Source organism: Antennarius striatus, chromosome 18 (assembly GCF_040054535.1).
Source record: "Antennarius striatus isolate MH-2024 chromosome 18, ASM4005453v1, whole genome shotgun sequence".
Lineage (NCBI taxonomy): Eukaryota > Metazoa > Chordata > Actinopteri > Lophiiformes > Antennariidae > Antennarius > Antennarius striatus.
The window spans coordinates 20978207-20990378 of NC_090793.1; the positions used below are offsets into that span (position 1 = coordinate 20978207).

At 43.5% G+C, this 12172-nt stretch overlaps 1 pseudogene; it reads left to right on the top strand.

The window, feature by feature from the left end:
* Positions 1-15: 15 nt before the first annotated feature.
* On the top strand, positions 16-8903 carry LOC137612461 (sodium- and chloride-dependent betaine transporter-like; annotated as a pseudogene).
* The last annotated feature ends 3269 nt before the right edge of the window (positions 8904-12172 follow it).

The window sequence follows — 12172 nt, forward strand, 5'->3', positions numbered from 1 at the left end:
GCAGCTCCCCCTCCCTCTGCGGATGACGTCACCCCCGCCCTCAGTGGATGTGGTTCACCATGACGTCACCCCTCAGTGGATGTGGTTCACCATGACGTCACCCCCCACCCTCAGTGGATGCGGTGAGTACTGTGGATGTCACAGAAGAGCAGCGATGCCACCAGTGAAACACGTCACGTTCGTTAGTTTAATTCAACACCTGAAAAAAAGTTGTTTCCTCACTTTGACACGAGTCCTAGGGTGTTCCCTAACCACAGTTCATGTTCCCTAACCACAGTTCATGTTCCCTAACCACAGTTCATGTTCCCTAACCACAGTTCATGTTCCCTAACCACAGTTCATGTTCCCTAACCACAGTTCATGTTCCCTAACCACAGTTCATGTTCCCTAACCACAGTTCATGTTCCCTAACCACAGTTCATGTTCCCTAACCACAGTTCATGTTCCCTAACCACAGTTCATGTTCCCTAACCAGCGTTCATGTTCCTTACCCAGCGTTCATGTTCCCTAACCACAGTTCATGTTCCCTAACCAGCGTTCATGTTCCCTAACCACAGTTCATGTTCCCTAACCAGAGTTCATGTTCCTTACCCAGCGTTCGTGTTCCTTACCCAGCGTTCATGTTCCCTAACCAGCGTTCATGTTCCCTAACCACAGTTCATGTTCCCTAACCAGCGTTCATGGTCCTTACCCAGCGTTCATGTTCCCTAACCAGCGTTCCTGTTCCCTAACCAGAGTTCCTGTTCCCTAACCAGCGTTCCTGTTCCCGCACCAGCGTTCATGTTCCTTACCTAGCGTTCGTGTTCCTCTAACGAGAGTTCCTGTTCCCTAACCAGAGTTCCTGTTCTCTAACCAGAGTTCGTGTTCCCTAACCAGCGTTCATGTTCCATAACCAGCGTTCCTGTTCCCTAACCACAGTTCATATTCCCTAACCAGCGTTCGTGTTCCTTACCCAGCGTTCGTGTTCCTCTAACGAGAGTTCCTGTTCCCTAACCAGAGTTCATGTTCCCTAACCAGCGTTCATGTTCCCTAACCAGAGTTCATGTTCCCTCACCAGCGTTCATGTTCCTTACCCAGCGTTCGTGTTCCTCTAACGAGAGTTCCTGTTCCCTAACCAGAGTTCATGTTCCCTAACCAGCGTTCATGTTCCCTAACCAGAGTTCATGTTCCCTAACCAGCGTTCATGTTCCCCAACCAGAGTTCATGTTCCCTAACCAGCGTTCATGTTCCCTAACCAGCGTTCCTGTTCCCTAATCAGAGTTCATGTTCCATAACCAGCGTTCATGTTCCTTACCCAGCGTTCGTGTTCCCTAACCAGCGTTCATGTTCCTTACCCAGCGTTCGTGTTCCCTAACCAGCGTTCGTGTTCCCTCCAGGAAGTAGTACATCCCTGGGATGTGCTTCCCAATATGATGTTAATGCATCCCAAAGTAATAACAGAATATATGGTAGAAGTGACGCACAGATTGAGTTTTGCCAACAGTACAATAGAAAAGCTAAACAAACTTTAATTTTAATGTTTTTATTAATAACATTGTAACTGGTTGTCATTAAAAACAGTTTTAGAAATAAAGAATGATGTAGTTCAGTTTTTCTTCTATTTTTTCTTTTAACTCAAGTTTTTTTCTCTTTAATTCATATATATTCCTGTGTACGCTGCACCAAGCTGACAGAACCTTCACATACATTTCGGTAATATCTGTAGTAATATCTGTAGTAATATCTGTAGTAATATCTGTAGTAATATCTATAGTAATATCTGTAGTAATATCTGTAGTAATATCTGTAGTAATATCTATAGTAATATCTGTAGTAATATCTGTAGTAATGTCTGTAGTAATATCTGTTCTTTTCCTTCATTAACTTTTGATTGTTTTTATGCAAGAAAGCACTCGTTGTCATTTGGTTTTCCTCCAACTTTTGTATCTTTTTCGGAGGCATGGTGATAATCAATCAATCAATATTTATTTGTATAGCGCTTAATCACATCAGCAGACGTTTCAAAGCACTTTACAGACAGAAAAACCCAACAGGATGCTTATGATTGCTCTGGAGCACACATGTCAGTCAAGACCCATGGGACTGATCTGGCCTGTGATGAATTATTTATGGCCCCCTGGATGATTTTTAATTATTATTAGAACCGGCCCGCAGGCCACGTCCGCCTGCTGGTGGACTACAAACTACATTTCCCACAATGCAACAGTAGCAGAAGTCATTGCAGCGCAGCAAGCCGGCTTTGGTTTCATTGTTTATATCAGCATTCAGAGCGGAGGTTGAGTTTAGCCACCCCCCTCCTCAAAACTGGCTAAAAGGAAGGTGGACGCTGAGAGCAGGGGGCTTCAAGCCAGGTGGGAGTCAGAGTGTGTGTTCAGAGAGGTCAAAGGTCAACCCATGTGTCTTCTGCTGAGTTTGCACCTTTCATCCTGGACACAATGCCCCAGCTGCACATCCAAGCTGCTCGGACGCTCACTTTGTTTAGCAGCACAGACCTGTGTGAACGACTTCTCTCTGGTGAAGCTGAACATCACACAGGAGCGTCTGACTGATAGACACCTTCACTCCATCCTGAGGGTTTCCTCAGCTCAGAGCCTGACCCTGAATGACCCTGACCCCTGAATGACCCTGATCCCTGAATGACCCCTGAATGACCCCTGACCCCTGAATGAACCCTGACCCCTGTTAGTGCTGCATGTGTCTGTTAGTGTAGCGTATGTCTTGTGGTATGTCCTGTGGCGTTAGTGTTTCTTTTTCTCCCGGTGTTTATCTAGTATTTATTCGTTCATGTTTCTCCCTTAAAGCTGCATTTAAAGTTAAAAACACTGGCTGTTTCCATTAAAAAAAGTCAGCATTCAGAAATAACACTGGAATGATTGACTGGAGAATAGAATGTGGTCAAAAAACATATGACATATGTAATTAAACCAGAAAAAAAAAGAAAATACATATTTAAATATTTAAATGATCACCTTCAACACTGCTAAGCTGAGTGACTCATTAACATAAAGGCAGGAAAGCCAACGTGGAACTGGTTGTATAATTAATGAGGCCAAAGGCAAAGTTTCACAAAATCAGGAAGAGACCGATAAAGCCAATACCAGTTTGCAATATACTGTATTCATAGCAGAAACAGTCAACACTCTTGAGGTTGAGATGGACAGACCAAGGACACAAAATGGGAAACAGAGGAGAGATGAAGAGCGAGGAAGGTGGGCCAGTAAAACAGAATATATTCTGGTGGTTGCAGGAGACGTCGTGGGCTTGGGGAACGTGTGGAGATTCCCTTACCTCTGTTATAAGAATGGTGGAGGTAAAGATTGTAACACTGTTTTGGGTCCAGTCGTTTTGATGTGTGAGTGGAAAGATTACTCTATTGGTTACTGCCATGGGCGTGTCCATATTACTTTCATTAACCCGTAGGTGCCTTTCTGGTACCATATGGTGTGTTAGCCGTATTCACCGGGATACCTCTGTTTCTACTGGAGATCTCAGTGGGTCAGTACACCCGGGAAGGAGTCATCACCTGCTGGACCAAGATATGTCCACTGGCAAAGGGTGAGTTGATCAAAGTTCAATTTAAAATGGGCAGAAGGAGGCAGATAAGAGGTATAAAAGCCACACAGTATTTATACATTAGTCAAAAACTTCTGAAAATCATTCTAATCATGATTTATGTTCTCTGGCAGGAATCGGAATTGGAAGTCTGATAATTGTATTCTATAACAGCACCTACATCTTAATTGAAGACTGGGCTCTCTTCTACCTGGTGTTCTCATTCAGATCCCAGCTCCCCTGGACCACCTGTGACAACACCTGGAACACAGGTGAGACTCTAGAGAGAGTACTTCAATTTGTAAAAAGCCTTTCAGGAGATTTGGTGGAACTTTCCAGACAAACTGCCCTCAGATGTGTTGAAAATGTGAAGACACATTCATTCATTTGTCACCAGTAGTGCTGTCAGACTTTTGAACTGTACTCAGGAATTCTTAATTCTGTTAATGTGAGGCATACATTTTTAAATATAAATAGTTAAATCTACCAAATAATTGTTATCTGTTAAATGGATTCCCGTGATTTTAGGGTGTCTTGCTGACAAATTGAGTTTGGTGAAATCAGCTAGCTGACCCAACTTTGGCTCACTGAATTTGGCAAGGACAAAGTTGTAATTTGTCTGAACTGAATACCTGCTTTTGATTTTAGCTGACTTTGACTCTCTCTTCAACGACCATTTTCTCAGTTCCTTATCCGGTTACTAGTTTGGGCCCCTACTGGACCGTTCTTGCTCAATGGCCTTGTCCTTGACCCAAGCCTTGGTATGAGCACAGGAAGGGTCAAGAGTCAGGAAGCCCTCAAGTTTGAGTCGACTCACTGGCCACTCCTGAACCATTGTTGCTTTGTGGCAGGGGGCCTCAGGGTGGCATGGTGGGGCGGTGGTAGAGCTGCTGCCTCAGAACAAGAACGTTCTGGGTTCAGTTCCACTGCGGCATCTCTGTGTGGAGTTTGTGTGTTCTCTTCTGGTTCTCCAGCTTCCACCTACCTCCAGAAATCAACGTAGGTCAATTGGACATGTGACATGGTCCATAGGTGAATGTTTTTTATTCTTTGTGCGGCCCTGCAATGAGCTGGCAACTCATCCAGGGTGTTCCCTGCCTCTCGCTCACATCTAACTGGGAAAGGCTCCAGCATAAATTGCAATTCATCTTTTGAATGAAGTGCGTTACGATCATCTCATCTTCATGAAAATTAATGAACGGATGAACGGCACTGTTTGGCCACGTGAGTCCATCATCGTCTTCTGGAAAAGAGTCGCTGTTCTGGTGTTCTGATAGTTCCTCCAGGAACTCTCAGGAACAGGAACATACCGTATAGAAGCACACGCATACGGCCATTCAGACTCAGACTGGTTGTAATTGTAATTATATAATTTAGTACAATAAAACCATAGATTTTTTCCTTCATAATAATTGATCTGATCACCCTGTCAATACAGAATCTTCAATGCATTAATCCTCACTGAATCTGTTTGTTCCTCAAACCAGCCGACTGTTTTGACCTACAGACATTTAATTCATCTAATGTGACTACAAATCAGACCAAAGGGACTTCTGCAGCAGTCGAGTTCTGGGAGTGAGTCTTTCTCTTATTTCTTCTCATCAGCCATAATGTACTTCAATGTCTCCATGTTCATGTGGGACAGATTTCTGGATTTCACTCATTCTGGTTCTTAGGAGGTTTGAACTTTCCAATTAATTTGTAGTTGATCCAAAGACAAACTTGGGACAGATTTTTTTCAATATGTAATTTTATTTTATTACTCTAATTATGTGTCAGAGGCAACACATAATGTAGAAAATGTCATTTTACATTTTGAAGATTGTCGGTTGCATTGTTCCTTTATTCCAAATAGATTGTAAATGTTTGTGATAAAATAAGGTGTCGTCTTTTACCTGTTGGTCTCTCCTCAGACGGAGGATGCTGGGCATGTCTGGAGGCATTGAGGAGCTGGGCAGCGTGAGATGGAAGCTGGCCTTGTGTCTTCTGGCCTGCTGGGTCTTCTGCTACTTCAGTGTCTGGAAAGGAGTCAGATCCTCTGGAAAGGTCCTGTAGAAACATTATCTGTCTTTGTTTATGTGAGGTGCATATTACAGAATTGTTTTCCACTTCAAATTCCGGATATAACTGTCGGTATGGGCGACAGCATTTAGCTCCAGCTGTAGCTCACAGAATCATTATCAATGGGTGGTCCAAACCCAGTCACACAAACTTACTCCAGGGGCAACAGAAGCTGTTGGGTCTTACATTCACATACCTTGGCGTGTTATTCACATGTGAGGGAAAAGTGGAATGGGATGCAGACTGGCGGAGCAGAGCGGTCTCCACAGTGATGCGTTGCTCTACCACCGATTAAAATAGGTTTTCTCTGTGGGGGGGCAGGGCTCAGCCTTAGACAGACGGGGAGGAGCTCAGACACCTGGAAGCACCTTGGGACCACAGGAATTGGTGGAGACGAGTGTCTGGGCATTCCTGTAAAAACTGCTGACTGGATCTGGTCAAGCGGTTGCTGGCTTATATTGACTTATATTGACTATGTTTTCTTGAACAGTTCACTTTCCATTTCAGGTCGCTTATTTCACAGCCACGTTCCCCTACGTGATACTCCTGATCCTGCTCATCAGAGGCTTGACTCTACCTGGGGCTTCTGAAGGGATCTACTACTACCTGTACCCAGACATCAACTGCCTGGCTGACCTTCAGGTGCATTGTTTATTGGATTGAAATGTTGGAATTTCTTGACCATTGCTGAAGAAGACCATAAAATATGTACAGAATGTTTGTAGTCATTTGTTGAGGGTTAGTCATACTTTAACCAGACTATATCAATAAAGTTTCTACAAGTGAACTATGTGCAGACAAAAAACAGTGAACACATCTGACATGCATTTCATGTGCTTCAGCATGTTGATGCTTTGATTTGGTTACCTGTGTTGCTCTGGGGTCTCCTGAATAAGGTCCTGCACCATCTTCTTCAACCTGATTTTGGAAAGTGTTCAAGAACATTGTCCAGTCAGTTAAAGTTTGACCCAGACCTCAGCGTATGATACGTATTCTAAAATGTTCCAGGTCTGGATAGAGGCTGGATCCCAAATACTTTGCTCCTACAGCCTTGCTGGAGGTGTTCTCAATGTCCTGGGCAGCTACAACGAGTACAACAACGACTGTTACAAGTAAGTTTAAAACAAGAAACTTGATATTGATTTTTGAAGAATTTGATCTTCTGCTCTCGACCAAATTGCTTACTTTACCTTATACCTTACATGTGTCCATAAGACTATTGTCTATTCAACAAAACTACTGTCTCTGTGTGACCCCCAGGGACTGTTTCTGAATCTGTCTGCTGAACAGTGGAACCAGTTTTGTAGTTGGATTTGTTGTCTTCTCTGTTCTTGGGTTCATGGCTCAGGAACAGGGTGTTTCTGTCGATACTGTGACCGAGTCAGGTACAATATCTTCAAAGATTTTGTCAAATTAAAAGTGAAATATGTTTGAAATTTTTTTTAGTTGAATGCAAACAATGAAATTATTTATCCTTATGTCCTTCCAAAATATTGGGTGTTTCTGCGGTCCCTCCACAGGTCCAGGTCTGGCCTTCATTGCGTACCCTCAGGCCACAGCTTTGATGCCTTTATCACAGTTGTGGACCGCCTACTTCTTCCTGATGCTGATTCTACTGACTGTTGACTCACATGTAATAACTTTTATTACAATTCCAATAAATAAGAGTTGTGTAGAAACAATTAAATTATTCATTCTCTTTCCTTCCCAGTTTGTGCTGATTGAGAGTATTTTCACGTCAGTGAGCGATTTGTTTCCAACATTCCTTCGAGCACCAGTGAAACACGAGATCTTTGTCCTCATCAGCTGCACATCCTTCTCTCTCCTACATCTCTCTTTGGTTACTGAGGGGAAAAAAATATTTTCAGAAAATATTCTGAGTGAAGCACACCTGGAAATTTGTGAACACTGAATCAATAAATGCATTCAAATCTTTTGTCTTCAGGGAGGACTGTACGTATTCCAACTCATTGAATTCTACGGCGGAACCAGAGCCTGTGCCAATTTCATGGCTCTTAGTGAATGCGTGGCTTTGGGCTGGATATTTGGTGGGTGTCATTAGTTACAGACTGAAAGTGCTGTCCTATTATACTAATTACTGCATTTCCTTCCTTGCCTTTTACCCACCTACCTATATAAGAATACACACTTTAGTAAAAGCCTTGTAATTTCTTATTTTCAGTTGTAAATTAATGTGCATTTTTGCCTTCTATCAATACATAGTATGATTAATCCATTGATTAATCCGTTGATCCATCGCTGATCTATCCCAGACAGCAGTAATTTCTGAATATTCACCCTCAGGTGCAGAAAGATTTTCGAACATCATTGACGACATGACCGGACATAGGCCCCCTTTTGTCTTCAGGCTTTGCTGGAAATTCATCATTCCTCTGCTGTCACTGGTGAGTCATAACCCCCCCCACCCCCAGGGTGACAGCGTACAATAGATCCACAACAGAGGAAGTGGGTCTCCAGCAGCAGGGAATCAAACGTCTATTAATGACTTTATTAAGATTTAATTTGATGTAAATTCCTACAGGATGTGTGTTCAGTGAGAACAAAGCGCTCCAAGCGTAGGACCTGGTGAACCTGCTTGTGCTGCAGTGCTGTGTGTTTGTTATTGTAGGAATACATTCTACATATTTTTGACTGCCTTTTATTTTTAGTGAAAGTTACCACAAAGCATAGATTAGTGCTCACAACAAAAATGCGTGTTTTTTTCAAACAACAGAGTTCCTTCATCCTCTACCTGGTTGACTACAAACACCTGATGGTCAAAGACTACATTTACCCTGACTGGGCGTACACACTGGGATGGACCATGACCCTCTCCTCTGTTGTCATGGTGCCGCTGTGGGCAGCTGGACTGATGTGTTGGACGCCAGGAAGGTTCAGGCAGGTGAGGAAACACACTAAACAATATAACAGAAGTTTTTTTGTTTTTGAGAAAATGTAAAAAGAGGTTTCCTCAAATCCTGAATCACCGTCTGCTGCATATGCAGCTGTTTGTGTTGGTAAATCAGTCAGTCCGATGACCCAGTGCTTTTCACTAGTAAATGACTTTGTCAGTGTGGTCGTGCTAAAAACTCGTTTGTTCCAGCGTTTGGCTGTCCTGTCCTGCTAAAGATCCAGCCTGGCAGAGGAAAAGAATGGGAGAGCAGGGAATGACTGTTGAATTGACAACATCTGCAGTGACAAGTTAGTGAGAGAGTCTCATACACAATCCAGCTATGGCACTGCATATCATCAATCCGACTATGATGCTGCACACAGTTGTTAAGAACTCTTTCTCTGTTGTCTGGTGAAAGTTCTGAACATTGATAAAACGTTTTTTCAACACTAGAGTATAGCTTGAGTCTTTTACTGTGTTTCCAATGGATTATTTGTATTTACTACATTTTCACAATGACTCACGGGTGAAGATATGACGTCACGGACTGCCATATCCGATCGGAAGGTCTGGAGCTGTTCAGACTGAGTTTCATAATGTCCATATCCAATATGAAACTACGTGGTTTCAATCCAATTCGTAAAAATCGGATATCATGTGGTATGGGACTGTTCAGACTACAAACGAGACATCCAATATCAATCTGAATGGCCTAGAAACTGGGTGGAGACATTGAATCCAAGTCAACCATGCTTCAGCTGCTCCATTATTGAAGTGGTCAGTATATCTTTGGAAAATTGCATGGCGGTCAGGGACAGTGCCTTTGGACTGGCAGACTGGGGTGGTGGTGTGCGTTTTCAAGAACCGAGCAGGAGGATGTGCTTCAACTACGCTGGGATCACACTCCTCAGCGTCCCGGGAAAAGTTTACTCCACGGTACTGGAGAGGAGGATTCGACCGAAATAAAAAATAATACGTTTTTCATACCGATTGCGGAACATTGGCCCAGCTCTACACTCTCCATCAGGTGCTCAAGGCCTTAGTGGGAGTTTGCCCAGCCAGTCCGTATGCTTTGTGGATCTGGAGTGCTGTTAGGCAGAGTAATAACCTCTTGTACAGCTTGTATGTTATACAAAGGAGGGAGATCGGTTTGTAACTTTTTGGTAATGATGGGTCTTTTCCAGGTTTGGGTATAGCAACAGTAATGGCTTTGCTCCATACAGGTGGAATGTTTTTTTTTAATTCCAAGCATGAGTTAATCATGTCTAGGAGCCAGGTTTTTGCTTTTGGTCCTAGGCGCTGTAACATTTCCGTCAGTTCATGATTGATTCCTGCTGCTTTCCCAGGTTTCAGCAAACATAGAGCTTCTTCAAGTTCTTCTAGTTTGAAGTGCTTGAGGGCACTTGCTGGTTGTGGGTGTTCTGGTATCACTGTTTGGCGGTACTCTCCTGTGGGTCTGTGGTGGGTTTGGCTGCACCCACTTAACACCAGCTGTGCTGACCAACAGCATCAACACAAAGGCATCGGCTTTAAATGTATTGTTACTGAAGACACTGGAAGGAACCCTGAGAGACCATTTACCTGATTATGTCAGAACTCCATTAATTATACTAAAATAACTAACGAAAGCCTTTGGCCCTCTAATGAACTGGCGACTGGTCCACGGTGTACCACTGGCACATGGTCAGCAGGGATAGGCTCCAGTGTGCCCTGTGACCCACAATTGGATGAGCGGTTAATGATATAATCGTTTTGTCTTCTGGAAGATAGATGACTGAATGAATGAGTGGATGATTGAATGAATGAATGAATGAATGGATGATTGAATGACTGAATGAATGACTAAATGATTGATGAATGAATGAATGAATGAATGACTGAAGGAATGGATGATTGAATGAAGGACTGAATGAATGAATGGGTGATTGAATTAATGAATAAATGAATTACATGTTCCCATGCTGTCAAATCCAGAAAATGTATTGGTACTTTTTCCGTAACTGGAGGTATATTCGGGGCAGCGGTGTCTCAGTGGTAGAGCAGGTTGTCCCAATGTTTCAAGATCGGCGGTTCGATTCCCACTCCTCTCCAGAAAAACACCCGGAGGTGGGAGGTGGGAGGTGGGAGGTGTCAGCTCACCTCCGGAGCACTGCCGAGGCGCCCTTAAGCGAGGCGCCCTTGAGGCGCCGTCCCCCTTATGAGTTGCTCATTTGGGCTAACCTTGAAGGAGCTGCCCGCCACTCTACCTCCCGTTGCATGCTTACAGGCCTCCTGTGTGTGTGTGTGTGTGTGTGTGTGTGTGTGTGTGTGTGTGTGTGTGTGTGTGTGTGTGTGTGTGTGTGTGTGTGTGTAAACTGCATTAAAGACATGGTACTGGAATATATTCAGGTTCAAGTATTTTTTTTACAATCTTTACAGATTTCCTGTATGCTCTACCTGGCTGATTACAAGCGCCTCATTGTCAAAGACTATGTTTACCCTGAGTGGGTGTACGCACTGGGATGGACCATGACCTTCGCCTCGGTTGTCATGGTGCCGTTGTGGGCAGCTGGACAGATGTGTTTGACATAAGGAACGTTCAGACAGGTTAGAATTCATAACACACATACTGCACAAGCCATTCTAGTCTTTCTGCAGTAGATCAAGATCTCTCCATACGTCAAAATAACCCCTTGCGGACAAATAAAGTTTTTTTTAATTTAAATTTGAATAGCCCATTCCTCCCATTTATTTTTTCATTAGATTTGTAATAGGTTTCTTATTTTTCTTGAAAATATTTTTCCATTTCATCATCCTTTTTCACATTCAGATCCTATGCTCATATGCAAATGTCCTGCTTCTTCTGAAATGGTGTCGAATACAGATATAAAGAATTACTTCCTTCCTGCTCACAAGTGGAGCATATTTGTTCACCAATGTTGTGCAGTCATGCTAACCACAAACTGCAGATTAGAGGCAGATTTAAGGTAACTTGTACTGTGATCTTGACACCATCTGGTGACTCAGGAGGGGAAAGTGGTGCACCATCAACGCTGTTTACAGAGGAGGAGGGGGCTGCTGATCCCAACTGGGAGTATTGTCGGGCGATGGAAGGAATACTTTGAGGATCTCCTTCATCCCACTACCATGTCTTCCATGGAGGAAGCAGAGGCTGAAGTCTCAGAGGTGGACTTGTCTATTAAGTTGAATTCACCAAGGTGGTTGCCGAGCTCCTTTGTGGCCAGTTACGCTGTAACATTGCGGAGATGTACCAGCCAAGACAATCCTTGGTGAATCTCATCTTGGTTTACCTACAGTATCTCTGTAACATTGGGTGGTTGTTGGGGACAGCACCTCTGGTTTGGCAGACCGAGGTGGTGTCCATTTTCAAGAAGGGGGTCTGAAGAGTGTGCTCCAACTACAGTGGAATCACACTCCTGAGCCTCCTGGGAAAAGTCTATTTCAGGGTAAAGAAGAGGAGGATTAGACCAATAGTCAAACCTCTGATTCAGGAGGAACAATGCAGTTTGCTCCAGTTGTGTAACAGAGGACCAACTCAATACCATCCATTTGGTGCTTGAAGGTTTATGGGAGTTCACCCAACCAGTCCACATGTGCTTTGTGAATTTAGAGAAGGCATTTGATGTTGCTCATGGTATCCTGTGGGGAGTGTTTCAAGGGTATTGG